This window comes from Acomys russatus, chromosome 5 (genome assembly GCF_903995435.1).
Source record: "Acomys russatus chromosome 5, mAcoRus1.1, whole genome shotgun sequence".
Lineage (NCBI taxonomy): Eukaryota > Metazoa > Chordata > Mammalia > Rodentia > Muridae > Acomys > Acomys russatus.
This window is the reverse complement of record NC_067141.1, coordinates 30,972,843-30,987,995: the sequence shown is the minus strand read 5'-3', so window position 1 is coordinate 30,987,995 and position 15,153 is coordinate 30,972,843. Positions and strand designations below refer to the sequence as shown.

The window sequence follows — 15,153 nt, the reverse complement described above, 5'->3', positions numbered from 1 at the left end:
TAAAGTCCTTGATGGAACATCTCTGTTGAAAGAGAAAATGAGTTTAGCTCTGAGAGGTGAGCTTGTAGTAGACACAACGAAGAGAGTTCTCTGAAGAACAGAAGCAAGAAATTAAAGATGCTTTTGAGCTCTTTGATACCGACAAAGACCAAGCCATGATACTTCATCAGGAATTAAAGGTGGCAGTGAGAGCTCTGGGGTTTGATGTGAAAAAGGCTGATGTACTGAAGATTCTTAAAGACTGACAGAGAAGCCATGGACAAGGTCACCTTTGAATGAAGTTGTGACAGACTGGATATTGGAAAGAGATCCACATGGAGAGATACTGAAAGCATTTAAACTATTTGATGATGATTCAGGTAAAATAAGCTTGAGGAATTTGTGGCGTGTTGCCAGAGAATTGGGTGAAAATATAAATGATAAAGAGCTTCGGGCTATGATAGAAGAATTTGATAAAGATGGGGATGGAAAAATAAATCAAGGAATTCATTGCTATTATGACTGGTGACATAGAAGGAGTTACAAGAGTCAACACCGAAATGTTGCACTTACCACCTATATTCTCTTTGTTCCTGGAGTCTTGTTTAAAAAAAAAAAAAAAAAATCCAACCTAGTTCTTTTTCTAAAAAGACCAAAACCAAGCATCCTTTGTGTTTATATTTCAGTACTGTTAAAGTATCTTTGTATGATCAGTGTTGTTAACATTAATAGTTAACTTCTCGCTTATAATACAGGCTTTTATAAAGCTTTAAAAAAAACCATTGAGGAAACAGTGAACACAGCAGTCACAACAGTCTGAAGTAGAAGACTCTTCCTGTGCAGAGTTCATTTAGGGTTCACTCAAATATGGTACACACAGTGTGCTTTCTCACTATACACAATACTAGTGTATTCTCATTAGGAACTGTTGAGTAAACTGGAAGGCAGGTCTGTCGTAAGCCACAAGACCAAACTCACTTGTCAGCATATTTATTCAGTGCTCAGAAAATCAAAGGAAGGCAATTTAGTCCCTTCTGCTGAGTCTTCGTCAACATTTGGTATTGTCTGTATTTCTTTTTTTTTTTTTTTTTTTGTTTTTTCGAGACAGAGTTTCTCTGTGTAGCCTTGGCCATCCTGGACTCACTTTGTAGACCAGGCTGGCCTCGAACTCACAGCGATCCGCCTGCCTCTGCCTCCTGAGTGCTAGGCTTAAAGGCGTGCGCCACCACGCCCAGCTGTCTGTATTTCTTACTATAGCCACTCTAATGGCTGTATGGAGATATCATGGTTTTAATTTGCATTTCCCTAATGGCTGTTGGTGAATATTTCAGATTCTTATTTACCACCTGTCTATCTTTGATTGACAGTAAGTCTGTTCAAGTCCTTTGTCCATTCTGAAGTCAGGTTTTTTTTTATTGCGGAGTTTCTGTCAGGAGTGCAGACTTCCATCAGGTGTGCTTGGTGGTACCCCTAGTCTAGCCTGCAGTGTGTCTTTCCATTTCTAACACTTTCACAGGACACAATTTCTGAGTTGGTGAGAGCTGTTTGTTACTTTACAGGTTGTGCCTTTTCCATGTCATTTTTAAGCAATCCAAAGATTTCTTTCTGTGTTTCTTAAAACATTTCATGATTGACATAGTGCACGGGGATTTGTGATCATGGCCAGTTAACCTTAAACCATGGAGTGTCTGCCATTTTGTATTTGAGGATATACAGATGATATTTAATTGTAGCACTGAGTTTTCCTTTGTGTCTTTATCGGGGGAGCACCTTGGCACTGGCCCATGTGCAGACTTCTGCTCAGATTCCTCCAGGACCAGAACCTATAGTAAGTCTTAATCCACTGCTTTAATTCTTTCAGCTTTGTGTTTGCTTTTCTGAATTTATTTTGACTTTTATTACTCTTACCTTTCCATGTAAAGTTTAGAATCAGCTCATATGTATAAAATGCCTCAGTTTTGACTAGGATTTTGTTGAAAACAAAGCTTGGCACACTTAAAACAGTCTTTCAGTCTGTGAAGAGCATGCCTCTTATTTCCATCCTTCGTTTCTGTCCTCAGCGTTTTGTGGTCTCAGCATACATCCTGTACATTTTCTGTTAAATATGTATTTTTATGGAGTCACTGTAAATGGTATTGCTTTTCTGGGTTTGGCTTATACTTGTTTATTGTTGATATATAGAAATACAATTGGTTTTTCCATGTTGGTCTTGTATTTTGTGGTGTAACTAAAGCAATACTTAGGGAAATTTATGGCACTATTTCCTCATGTTAGGAGGTAAAAAAAAGTCTACAGGGCTTCAGTTGCCATTTCATGCAGGTAGAAGATAGGTTGGAGAGATGGTTCAGCAGATAGAGTGCTGACTACTCCAAAGGTCCTGCCTTGGATTTGTAACATGCACATGGTACTTACCTCCCGTTCTTGGGACTGGATTTCCTCTCTGGCCTTCATGGATATTATACACAGTGTGCACAGCACAGATATACATGCAGGCTGATCACCTATACACATAAAATAAATAAAAGAAACCAGAAAAAGATAAAGTAATAAGACAATGTCTACTATTGTATTGTCCTTGGTTAGTGCAGGAGTTTGAGCAGACCTCCCCTAGGCCCCGATCCACCCATCATGACGTTCTTCTTGTAGGTTTCTAGGACCCTCTGGGTCCTTCTATTTCCCCATCTCCTATATTTCTCAGTCTCAGTAGGCTGTCCTCACATCTTCCCAATCTCCTGGTAAGTGAAGACTTTCGTGGGACGTGCCTTTTAGGCTAGTGCCCAATTACAAGTGAGTATGTACCGTATGATTCTTTCTGCTTCTGGGTTAACGCACTCATTATGATCATTTCTAGTCTCGTCCATTTGTCCACAAACTTCAGGAATTCCTTGTTTTTAATAGCTGAGTAGTATTCCATAGTGTAAATGTACCACAGTTTCTTTATCCATTCTTCGACTGAGGGACATTTAGGCTGCTTCCAGGTTCTGGCTATTATGAATAAGGCTGCTACGAACATGGTTGAGCATATGTCCTTGTTGTGTGCTGGAGCATCTTCTGGACATATTCCAAGGAGTGGAATAGCTGGTTGTTGAGGAAGCCCTATTTCTAGTTTTCTGAGGAAGCGCCAGATAGATTTCCAAAGCGGTTGTACAAGTTTGCATTCCCACCAGCAATGAATACAATAGTAAATATTGAACCCCTCCTCTGATTTACCCAATGGACAGGACATTCTCCACAGTTATGTGGAGAGCGGGGACTGACTTTGACATGAACTCTGATGCTCCATATTTGACCACCTCTCCTTGGTGGGGAGGCCTGGTGGCACTCAGAGGAAGGATAAGCAGGCTACCAAGACGAGACTTGATAGCCTATGACCGTATAGTGGGGGAGGAGTTCCCCCTTGGTCATAGATCTAGCGGAGGGGAATAGGGTGAAAGCGGAAGGGAGGGAGGAATGGGAGGATACAAATGATGGGATAACAATTGAGTTGTAATCTGAATAAATTAATAAAAAAATTAAAAGTAATAAGACAAATAGCATAGGCAGAACAGAAATCAATGATTAAAACAAACAAACAAAAAAACCCCAAAAAACCAAAAGCCTGAGAGTTCAGGGATTCAAGAAAGCCCATAGTCTCTTTTGAGACTCAGAAGGGGAAGGCACAGGTTACTGTGTCAGAAAGATGGTGTCAGTACACTTTTAACGGATATTAAAATAGTAATAAAAATCAGATGTGGTGGTGTGGGCCCGCAATCCCAGTCAGTACTCATGAGGTAGAGGCCATCCTGGGCTACATAGTGAAAATTTCCCCGCCTCAAAACAACACCTAAAGCTAAACAAGGAGACTGAACAACTTGAAGATAGTTGACTAAATGACACATTCCTTGGAAATACAAATTGTCTCAGTTCACCTAAGAAATTGAACACCTAAGTAACCTCTGAAAGAATCTGACTTTTTTTTTTTTCCTTTTTAAACATTTTTTATTTAATTTTAATTTATGTACATTGGTGTGAGGGTGTCAGATCTTAGAGTTACAGACAGTTGTGAGCTGCCATGTGGGCACTGGGAATTGAACCCGGGTCCTTTGGAAGAGCAGGCAGTGCTCTTAACCACTGAGCCATCACTCCAGCCCCAAGAATCTGACTTTTTAACTAATCTTTCACGAGGAATACAAGGTGTGGGAAACCCCAGTGGCATTACATATTTTTATAGGAAAATAAAACCATTTCCCTACTGCCTTGTACCTAAGAGGACAGCAATGTCCTGATTCCAAGCTTAAAAAAAAAAAAAAAATGTTTCATTAACTTACAGGGAACATTAATGCATATTTGTGTGTGTGTGTGTGTGTGTGTGTGTGTGTGTGTGTGTGTGTGTGTGTGTGTGTTTCTACTTTATTTACTCCTCCCCTTATTGGGGCATTGGGCACGATAGCATTCTACTATGTAGCTCAGGCTGTCTCTTTCATATGAAATGCAAACACATTCAATTTGCTTAGGACATTCAAGTGTGTCTGTTAAGCAGCTGTCCTCCTCTGAGTAAAGTGCGCTTTGCCTTTCATGTCAAGGACTTGTCTTTTGCTGTCAGCACTCACCTGCGCCAGTGAGCTGATGTTTAGTTCATAAACTATAATAATCAAAAGCTCAGGAACAGACTGAGACACTGGAAACATCCTTTTGCGTAACCTGTGCTGTAGCTGGAGGAAAGCCAGGTTTCCAGTGTGGCTCAGTTCCTTGCCTTTTGTCCATATACATTGGACAGGTGTGTGGGGGTTCACATTGAGAGAAGACTATGCCATGCAAAGAAAATCATAGCATGCCATGGGACCAGGGACAGGGTCAATTGGATCATTAGATGCAAATATCCCCAGCCCCTGTGTGCTGTTGGTGTCCTTTGGTTGAATCCAAATTGCTCATTTGCTCCATCTGAAAGCTCAATCTAGAGAAGGCATGGGAGTGTTCCTGTTTCTCCTGCTGGGTGCTGTTTCTGTGCTGCCATGAAGGTGAGTCTTATTTCTGACTGCTCTAGCACCATCCCCTGGCAACTTCAAGTGCCCTTCTCTGAGCACTGGGTGTCGCCTCCTCCGGTGGGTGGGTGCTGAGGAACGGGCTGTTCTGAAATCCAGATGAAGCTTCATCTGCCCTGAACACTCAGGGCTTGTCCAGTTCATTACTGCACACTTACGACTTTTGCAGGAAAAAAAATTAGGATTTTTTTCTGCTTGCAGCATCATTTCTGAGCTGTGACTAAACATATTTAACAAGTGACTTCATATTTTGGGGATCTGAGCCCTGACATTTAACATCCCTTTAAACCATGCCACATGTCTAAACTGTGGTGTGTGTGTGTGCGCGTGCGTGTGTGTGTGTGTGTGTGTGTGTGTGTGTGCGCATGTGTGTATGTGTGCGTGTATGTGTGTTCTGCTTTAGTTACCACAATGGATAGTTTTGAGAAGTCAGATTAAGGGCTTTAAGATACTAATTGTGTGCTGTAACTGTATCTCAACCAGCCTATGTTGTCCCCCAAACTGTTAGATGTTTGTTGAGCTCACAGTTTCCAGACTCCTGAGTTTATGTTGACAAAATGCTGCCGTTAGAATTGTGGTTGGAGGGCTCTTGGCACAGTAGTTAATATATTCTTAGTTGCTGAGTAATAAACCTGTTAGGCTCTGAGAAAAACCATGTGTGAATTGTACCAATGACAGCAGTAGAACTGGCACCACCATGGCTGCTAACATATCTGGATTCCCCAGAATTCATTCTATACATTATTTTAAAGTAAATTTATATATTTGATGCTTTCAAGAAAGAGAAGGCTTAGTTTCCTTTTTCTTTTTTTGTTGCCACCTGTCTCCCCATATCTCTCATTGAAAATTCTCCAAATTCTCACAATATGTTATTACTCCTCCCAACCCCAGGGGGAGCTCCTGTTAGAACTTGGTTTGGGGGCCTTTCCCCCTCCTCCCAATATCCAGGAAATCTGGGACACTATGAAAAGACTAAACCTAAGAATAATAGGAGTAGAAAGAGAAGAATCCCAGCTCAAAGGCCTAGAAAGTGTGTGTGTATGTGTGTGTGTGTGTTGATATTTGTATGTTTTGGGACAGGGTTTCTCTAGCTGTCCTGGAACTTACTCTGTAGACCAGGTTAGCCTCACACTTAGAGATCCACCTGCCTCTGCCTCTTCAGTTCTAGGATTATCTTACCCAGCCAGAAAATCCCTTTTAACAAAATCATAGAAGAAAACTTTTCTAACCCAAAGAAACACATGCCTATAAATTATAGATACAAGAAGCTTGCAGAACACCAAATGGATTGAACCAGAAAAGGAAGTCCTCTTGCCATGTAATAAAGTACTAAACGTACAAAACCAGAAAGACTAAGACTATTAAAAGCGGCCAGGGGAAAAGGCCAAGTAGCATATAAAGGCAGACCTATTAGCATTGCACCCAGTTTCTCAATGGAAACTAGAATAGATTAAAAAAAATAACAAAATAGGTCCATCCTGCTGCGTACAAGAAACATACCATCAAAGATAGACATTTTCTCAGAGTAAAGGAATAAAGGATTTTCTAAACAAATGAACCCAAGAAACAGCCTGGTGTAGCCTTTTCTAGTATCTAACAAAATAGACTTTCAACCAAAATTAATCAAAAGAGATGGGGAAGGACACAGATCCTAATCAAAGGAAAAATTCATTGAGCTGTCTCAATTTTTATTTTTAAATTTTTATTTATTTGGTTTTTCTTTTTGTTTGTTAATTCATATTACATCTCAATTGTTATCCCATCCCTTGTATCCTCCCATTCCTCCCTCCCTCCCGCTTTCACCCTATTCCCCTCCCCTATGACTGTGACTGAGGAGGACTTCTTTCCCCTATATATGATCATAGGGTATCAAGTCTCTTCTTGGTAGCCTGTTATCCTTCCTCTCAGTACCACCAGGCCTCCCCATCAAGGGGATGTGGTCAAATATGGGGCACCAGAGTTCATGTGAAAGTCAGTCCCCACTCTCCACTCAACTGTGGAGAATGTCCTGTTCATTAGCTAGATCTGGGTAGGGGCTTGATGTTTATTGTCCTTGGTTGGTGCCATAGTTTGTGCAGAACCCCTGGGCCCCGATCCACTCATCATAATGTTCTTCTTGTAGGTTTCTAGGACTCTGGATCCTTCTGTTTCCCCATTCTCCCATTAGGATGTCCTCACATCTATCCCACTTTCTTGGTAGGTGAAGGACTTTCATGGGACATGCCCCTTGGGCTAATGTCCAGTTATAAGTGAGTATATACAATTTGAGTCTTTCTACTTCTGCATTAACTCACTCATTATGATCATTTCTAATTCAATCCATTTGTCCACAAATTTTGGGAATTCCTTGTTTTTAATAGCTGAGTAGTATTCCATAGTGTAAATGTACCACAGTTTTCTTTATCCATTCTTCTACTGAGGGACACGTAGGCTGTTTCCATGTTCTGGGTATTATGAATAAGGCCACTATGAACATGGTTGAGCATATGTCCTTGTTGTGTGGTGGAGCATCTTTTGGGTATATTCCAAGGAGTGGAATAGCTGGGTCTTGAGGAAGCCCTATTCTCAGTTTTCTGAGATAGCACCAGATAGATTTCCAAAGTGGCTGTACTAGTTTGCATTCCCACCAGCAATGAAGGAGTGTTCCTCTTTCTCCACATCCTTGACAGCATGTGGTGTCGCTTGAATTTTTGATCTTAGCCATTTTGATGGGTGTAAGATGGAATCTCAGAGTTGTTTTGATTTACATTTCTCTGATGACTAAAGACGTTGAGCATTTCTTTAAGTGTTTCGCAGCCATTCGATATTCCTCTGTTGAGAATTCTCTGTTTAGTTCTGAGTCCCATTTCTCAACTGGGTTATTTGGTTTGGTGGTGTTTAATTTCTTGAGTTCTTTATATATTTTGGATATTAGACCTTTGTCAGATACAGGGTTGGTGAATTCCCAGTCTGTAGGCTGTTGCTTTGTTCTGTTGACAGTGTCTCCTGCTTTACAGAAGCTTCTCAGCCTCATGAGGTCCCATTTATTGATTTTTGACTTTAAGGCCTGGGCTGTTTGTTGGGGTTCTGTTCAGGAAGTTGTCTCCTGTGCCAATGTGTTCCAGGCTCTTCCCCGCTTTTTCTTCTAACCGATTTATATGTCTGATTTTATGTTAAGGTCTTTAATCCACTTGGACTTGAATTTTGTGCATGGTGACAAATATGGGTCTAATTGCATTTTTCTACATGTAGACATCCAGTTAGACCAGCACCATTTGTTGAAGATGCTATCTTTTTTCCATTGAATGGATTTGGCTTCTTTGTAAAAAATGAAGTGACCATATGTATTTGGATTCATTTCTGGGTCTTTGATTCAATTCCATTGATCCATCAGCCTATTGCTGCACCAGTACCATGCTGTTTTAATTACTGTTGCTCTATAGTACATCTTGAGATCAGGTATGGAGATTCCTCCGGAGGATCTTTTATTGTATAGAATTGTTTTTGCTATTCTGGGTTTTTTGTTTCTCCATATGAAGTTGAGAATTGATCTTTCAATGTCTTCAAAATATTTTTTGGTATTTTGATAGGTATTGCATTGAATCTGTAAATTGCTTTTGGTAAGATGGCCATTTTTACTATGTTAATTCTCCCGATCCACAAACAAGGGAGATCCCTCCATCTTCTGATGTCATATTCAATCTCTTTTTTCAGAGATTTAAAGTTTTTTTCAAACAAGTCCTTCACTTGCTTGGTTAGAGTAACTCCTAAATATTTTATATTGCTTGTGGCTATAGTGAAGGGTGTAGTTTTCCTAATTTCTTACTCTGCATGTTTGTCATTTATATGTAGGAAAGCTACTGACTTTTTTGTGTTAATTTTGTATCCAGCCAATTTGCTGAAGGCATTTATCAGCTGTAGGAGTTCTCTGGTGGAAATTTGGGGGTCACTTATTTATACCATCATATCATCTGCAAATAGGGATAATTTATTTATTTATTTATTTATTTATTTATTTATTTGGTTTTTCAAGACAGGGTTTCTCTGTGTAGCCTTGGCTGTCCTAGACTCGATTTGTAGACTAGGCTAGGCTGGCCTCTAACTCACAGCGATCTGCGTGCCTCTGCCTTCCAAGTGCTGGGATTAAAGGCATGCACCACCACGCTGGGCCCCTATTTTATTTACATTTTTAAATGTCTCAATTCTTAAGATCTATGCCCCAAATTCAAGGGCACCCACACTTATAAAAGGAACATTACTACAGTTTAAGTCACGCATTGAACCTCACACATTAATACTGGGAGACTTCCATACCACACTCTTCATCAATAGACAGGGCATCCAGACAAAAACTAAACAGAGAAATACTGGAGCTAACATGTTATGAACCAAATGGGCCTAACATATCTATAGAACTTCTCACCCAATTCCTCCCCACCCCCGCAAAATACCTTCTTAGCACACCCCAGAACTTTCTCCAAAATTGACCATATATTTAGTCACAAAGCGAGTCTCAACAGACACAAGAAAATTGAAATAATCCCATCTATCCTACCAATAATCATGAATTAAAAGCTGGATTTCAACAACTGAAAATCTGCAAACTCATGAAAACTGAGCAACTCTCTGAGTGAATACTGGGTCAAGGCAGAAAAGACAGAAATTAAAGATATCCTAGAATTCAATGACGATGAATGCACAACATACCCAAACCTATGGGACACAATAACAGTGGTGCTAAGAGGAAAGTTCATGACACTAAGTGCCTTCATAAATTAGAGAGATCTCATACTAGCAACTTAACAGCACACTTAAAAGTCTAGAACAAAATGAACCAAACACCGAAGAAAAACAGACAGCAGGGTTGAAATCAAAATAGAAACAGAGAACAATACAAAGAATCAATGAAACAAAGAGTTGGTTCTTTGAGAAAATCAACAAGTTATGTAAATTAGGTAAAAGACAGAATGTCCAGATTAACAAAATTAGAAATGAAAAGGAGAATATAGCAACAGACACTAAAGAAATCCAAAGAGCCATTAGGTCTCTTTAAAAACCTGTACTCTACAAAGTTAGAAAATCTAAAAGAAATGAACAATTTTCTGGATACCACTTACCACAGTTAAATCAAGATCAGATAAACAATTTAAGTAGACATATAACCCCTAAGGAAATAAAAGGAGTCATTAAAAGGACCCCCCTCAAAAAAAAGCCCTGGGCCAGATTATTTAGCCCAGGAGTATACCTGACTTTCAAAGAATAGCTAATGCCAATAATCCTTAAATTGTTCCACAAAATAGAAACAGAAGGAACACTGTTAAATTTATTGAATGAGGCCACATCACCCTATACCCAAACCACACAAAGATGCAACAAAGAGCATTACAGACCAAATTTCTCCACAAACATAGATGCAAAAATACTCAATAAAGTGCTTGTAAACTGAGTCAAAAATAGCTCCACCATGATCAAGTAAGCTTCATTCCATCGAGACAAGGATGGTTCTAACATATGAAAATATGTTAATGTAATCCAACATGTAAACAAACTGAAAGGAAAAAACACCACAATCATCTCTTTAGTTGCTGAAAAAAAAACTGACAAAATCCAACACCCCTTCGTGATAAAAGTCTTGGAGAGACTAACATCACAAACAAGACAAGGCTGTCCACACTCACCATATTTATTCAATATAGTACTTGGAGTTCTAGCTACAGCAATAAGACAACTAAAGGAGATTAAGGGAATACAAATTGAAAACGAAGAAAGCCAAGGCTATACACAGATGATATGATAGTATACATTAGCAGCCCCAAAAATTATGCCAGGAAACTCCTACAATTGATAAACACCTTCATCAAAATGGCTGGATGCAAGATTAATTAAAAAAAATTCAGTAGCCCTCTTATATACATATGGGCCGAGAAACAACATAGCCACATAGTCACCATAGCCACAAATAATATAAAATAGCCCAGAGTAACTCTAACCAAGCAAATGAAAGATCTGTATGACAGTAACCTCAATTTTTCTTGAAAATTGAAGATATCAGAAGACGGAAAGCTCTCCCATGATCATGGATTAGTAGGATTAACATAGTAAAAATGGTCACCCTGCCAAAAGCAATCTAGAGCTTTAATGAACTCTTCCTTAAATTCCAACAAAATACTTTACAGACCTTGAAAGAACAACACTCAACTTAATATGGAAAAACAATACCACTAGGACAGCTAAATAATCCTGGACAGTTAAAGAACTTCTGGAGGAATCATCACCACCCCTCATTCAAGCTGTACTACAGAAGTATAGTAATAAAAAAGTTCATAGTATTGGCATAAAAAGATACATGTTGATCAATGGAATTGAATTAAAGACCTAGACATAAATCCTCACACCTATGGACGCCTCATTTTTGATAGAGAAACCAGAAATATACAATGGAAAAAGCATCATTAACAAATGGTGCTGCTTTAACTGGGTATCTATAGTTATCACCCTGCACAAAACTCAAGTCTAAGTGGACTTAGACTTTAAGTCAACATAAAACCAGATACACTGAACCTGATAGAAGAGAAAGTAGGAAAAAAAAAAAAAAATAAGAAGAGAAAGTAGGAAATAGCCTTGAATGCATTGGCACAGGAGACAACTTCCTGAACAGAACACCAGTAATGCAGGGACATGATGGACAATTAATGAATGGGACCTCATGAAACTGAAAAGCTATAAGGCAAAGGACACCATCAATAGGACAAAATAGCAGCCTACAGAATGGGAAAAGATTTTCAACTCCACATCACACAGAGGGCTAGAATCCAAAATATTTAAAGAACTCAAGAAACTAGACATCAACAAACCAAATAATTCAGTTAACAGATGGGGTACAGATCTAAACAATTTTCAGCAGAGGAATCTCAAATAGCTGAAAACCACTGAAAGAAATGTTCAACATCCTTAGCCATCAGGGAATGCAAATCAAAATGACTCTGAGTTCCATTTTACACCTGTCACGATGGCTAAGATCAAATACACAAGTGACAGGACATGCTGTCGAGGATGTGGAGCAAGGGGAACACTCTTATTGCTTGTGGGAGTGCAAAGTTGGATAGCCACTATTGAAATCAACATCGCACATCCTCAGAAAATTGAGAATTGATCTACTTCAAGACCCAGCTATACCACTCCTGGACATATACCTAAAGGATGCTCCATCCTACCACAGGGAGACTTCCTCACTTATGATCATCGCAGCTTTATTCATAATCGCCAGAAACTGGGAACAACCTAGATGTCCCTCAACCGAAGAATGGATATAGAAAATGTACATTTACACAATGGAATGTTACTTATCTTAAAAAAATAGCATCATGAAATTTGTAGGCAAAATGGATTGAACTAGGAAAAAAAATCATCCTGAGTGAGGTAACCCAGAGTCAGAAAGCCAGGCATGATATATACTCACGTGTAAGTGGATATTAGCTGTGAAGTGAAAGACAATCATGCTACAGTCTGTAGACCCAGAGAGGCTAAGTAGCAAGGAGGACTTAAGGGGGATGCATGGATCTCCTTGGGAAGGGGGAGGGAGGGAGGGAGAAAGAGAGAGAGAGTAAGAGAGAGAGAGAGAGAGAGAGAGAGAGAGAGAGAGAGAGAGAGAGAGAGAGAGAGAGAGAGAGAGAGAAAACACGTTGAGGTATCAGCAAGTGATCTTTCATGGCTAAATCCTAAATCCTATAGTATCTCTTCCTGGGAGCTTTTTTGGGTAGGTCCACATTCCCAGTCACAGTCCCTACAAAATGTCAAAGGAAGACATTTGGGATTGTGAACAGTTGACAGATGGGAAGTCAAGGAATTGTACTTTGCCTGTGTCATAGGACACTACTGGCAGTGTGAAATTATTTTCTGCCAGTTCTTCAAGATTTGCCTTGGCAGAAAATCTAATGGTGTGCTTTGGAAAGTCTATGTTACTAAGATATATTTGTTTTATGGCTTATCATACATTCAAAGAGGAACTGAGAGGCTTATAGAAAGCAATGATCATGTTTTTACCTCTCAACTCAGAAATTAGAACATTCAAGCTAGTATCAGGACAAAATACACATTATTCTACAATTAACACATTCTAGGAGACAATAGCAAAAGAATTGTAACAATAACTATAGTGCCACAAAGATAATGTATTTGTAGTGGAAAATTTGTAGTGGTGACACAACCTATAAGTGAAAAATGATGAGACATTGAACATGTTATGTTCAAGAAATATCAAATGGAAACACTGAGGGAGTCTAGGGAGAAAAAACAAAAAAATATAACAGAAGAAACATTTCCAAAATTGAACCACAGGATAGTTATATCTACCACAGAAACCCCTATCTGTGTCATACCTGCAATACCTGGATGAGATCTAGAACATCAAAGAAAACAAAAGATTCTTTTACTAAGAAGCATGTAGTAAAAAAGAAAAGAAAAGCATGTAGTCATGGCCAAGTCCAGGAGGGAAAGTGCAGTCTCTTAGACATGATAAGGAAGTCAGCGGTACGGACACTTCGGAGTAACTGCAGCCTATATTCCTGGGTATGTATAAGTCAACACAGAATCCACTCTGACTGAAGCACAAAGATAGAATGAAGACATTTTCAGATGAGTACATCCTAAAACATTGTGGCTCCTGTAAATTTTATTTTTTTGTAAGATCATGAGAACGTATGCCTCATACAACAGGATGTCAGTAAGGGGAGGAGGGGCTGTCTCTGATATGGACTCTGTTGGCAGCTTTTCGATCACTTTCCCATAACAGGACTGCTTTGCCAGGCAGCAGGGGAAGAGGATAAACTCAGGACTGATGCAACTTGAAGAGCTGGGGTGGTGGGTAGAGGTGGGGGCTCCCTTTTTCCAGGAAATAGGGGGAGGGGTATTGGGGAAGGAGGGAGGGACTGGGAGGAGAGGAGAGAGGGGACAATGGTTGGGTTATAAAGTGAATAAATAAACAATAAAAAAGATAACACCATTGATTAACTTAGTTAATAGTAGGAATTAACGAAAAGTTCTCTAGAGTCTAGAGAAGATTAAAAACTTCTAAGAGCAAGAGAAAAAGGAATTGAAGGAGATATGTGTCTTTCGGATAGAAGAAGTAAGGGAATGGTGCTTTTATTTGCGGGCCTTGGTGTATTCTGTTGTTAAACAGGAATATATCACAATTTGAAAATTAAATTTATATAAAAAAAGGAATTAGGAAGTTAGGAGTGATAGGGTGATAGGATAATAGGAGAGGAGCAAGTAATTACCTGACTAAAATCTCCAAGTGATCATCTCCCCAGAGTGACGCTAATTCAACAACAAATGACCATATCAACTACCTTCAGAGAACCAAGCGGATCTAAGTAGTGTGTCTGCTTTTGAGACAACAAGAAAGGGCATACTGAATAAAGCAGGAAGAAACTAGGCGCTTAGAATGCCTTCTTCCAAACTATAGACAGTAGGGAGTGAAAAGACCAAGGGAGTGAAGGGAGAGAACAGTGAGTGTAAGTGGGGGCTCACAATAGTCCCATTCCTAACCCAGTACGCACAGCGCAGAACACAACACCTCAGACTCAGCCCTTAGACCAGGACCCATGTCCCGAACTTCTGGAACTCTAACTAGGTGCCCAATGCTTTGTTATCTACCACACATCCCATAACCTTCACAGAGAGTGAGAAACAAGAGTCCACTCAGTAAATAACAGGGCAGGAAAACCCCACAGGAAGACAGCTTAGAACCCATTGCCAAGCCCAACACTGTGAGAACTAGTTAGAGAAAATATAGCATCCATCCCCAAATGCCGCAAACAAACAAGTAACACCAAGTCCAAGTCTGTGTTTCACAAAGTCACACTTGCTCTGATCTGTATCATTTTTTCAGGCATTTCCTGGATCTGAAGGTGATCCTGGAGACTTGCAGGCACATTTTGCTCGGATGAGCAGCTCTGTGATTGCTGAGGTAGCAATAGGGTTTCCACCCCAGTTCCTTCCGTGTCCTTTTAAGCAGGACATATAGTAGAAAGTCTGCCCGGACCAGTGAATGAAGCAGGAAGTCAGTCCAGGACTTTGACTTGAGTCTGTTCTGGCCTGATGAAAACTCTAGTTAAAGATTGCACAGTGACTTTTTTTTCAGTACTCAAAGCAGAACTTTTTTTTCCCAACA

General features: G+C 39.7%; 1 pseudogene; it reads left to right on the top strand.

The window, feature by feature from the left end:
- Positions 1 to 5: 5 nt before the first annotated feature.
- Positions 6 to 14,929, top strand: LOC127189798 (centrin-3-like; annotated as a pseudogene).
- Positions 14,930 to 15,153: the final 224 nt, after the last annotated feature.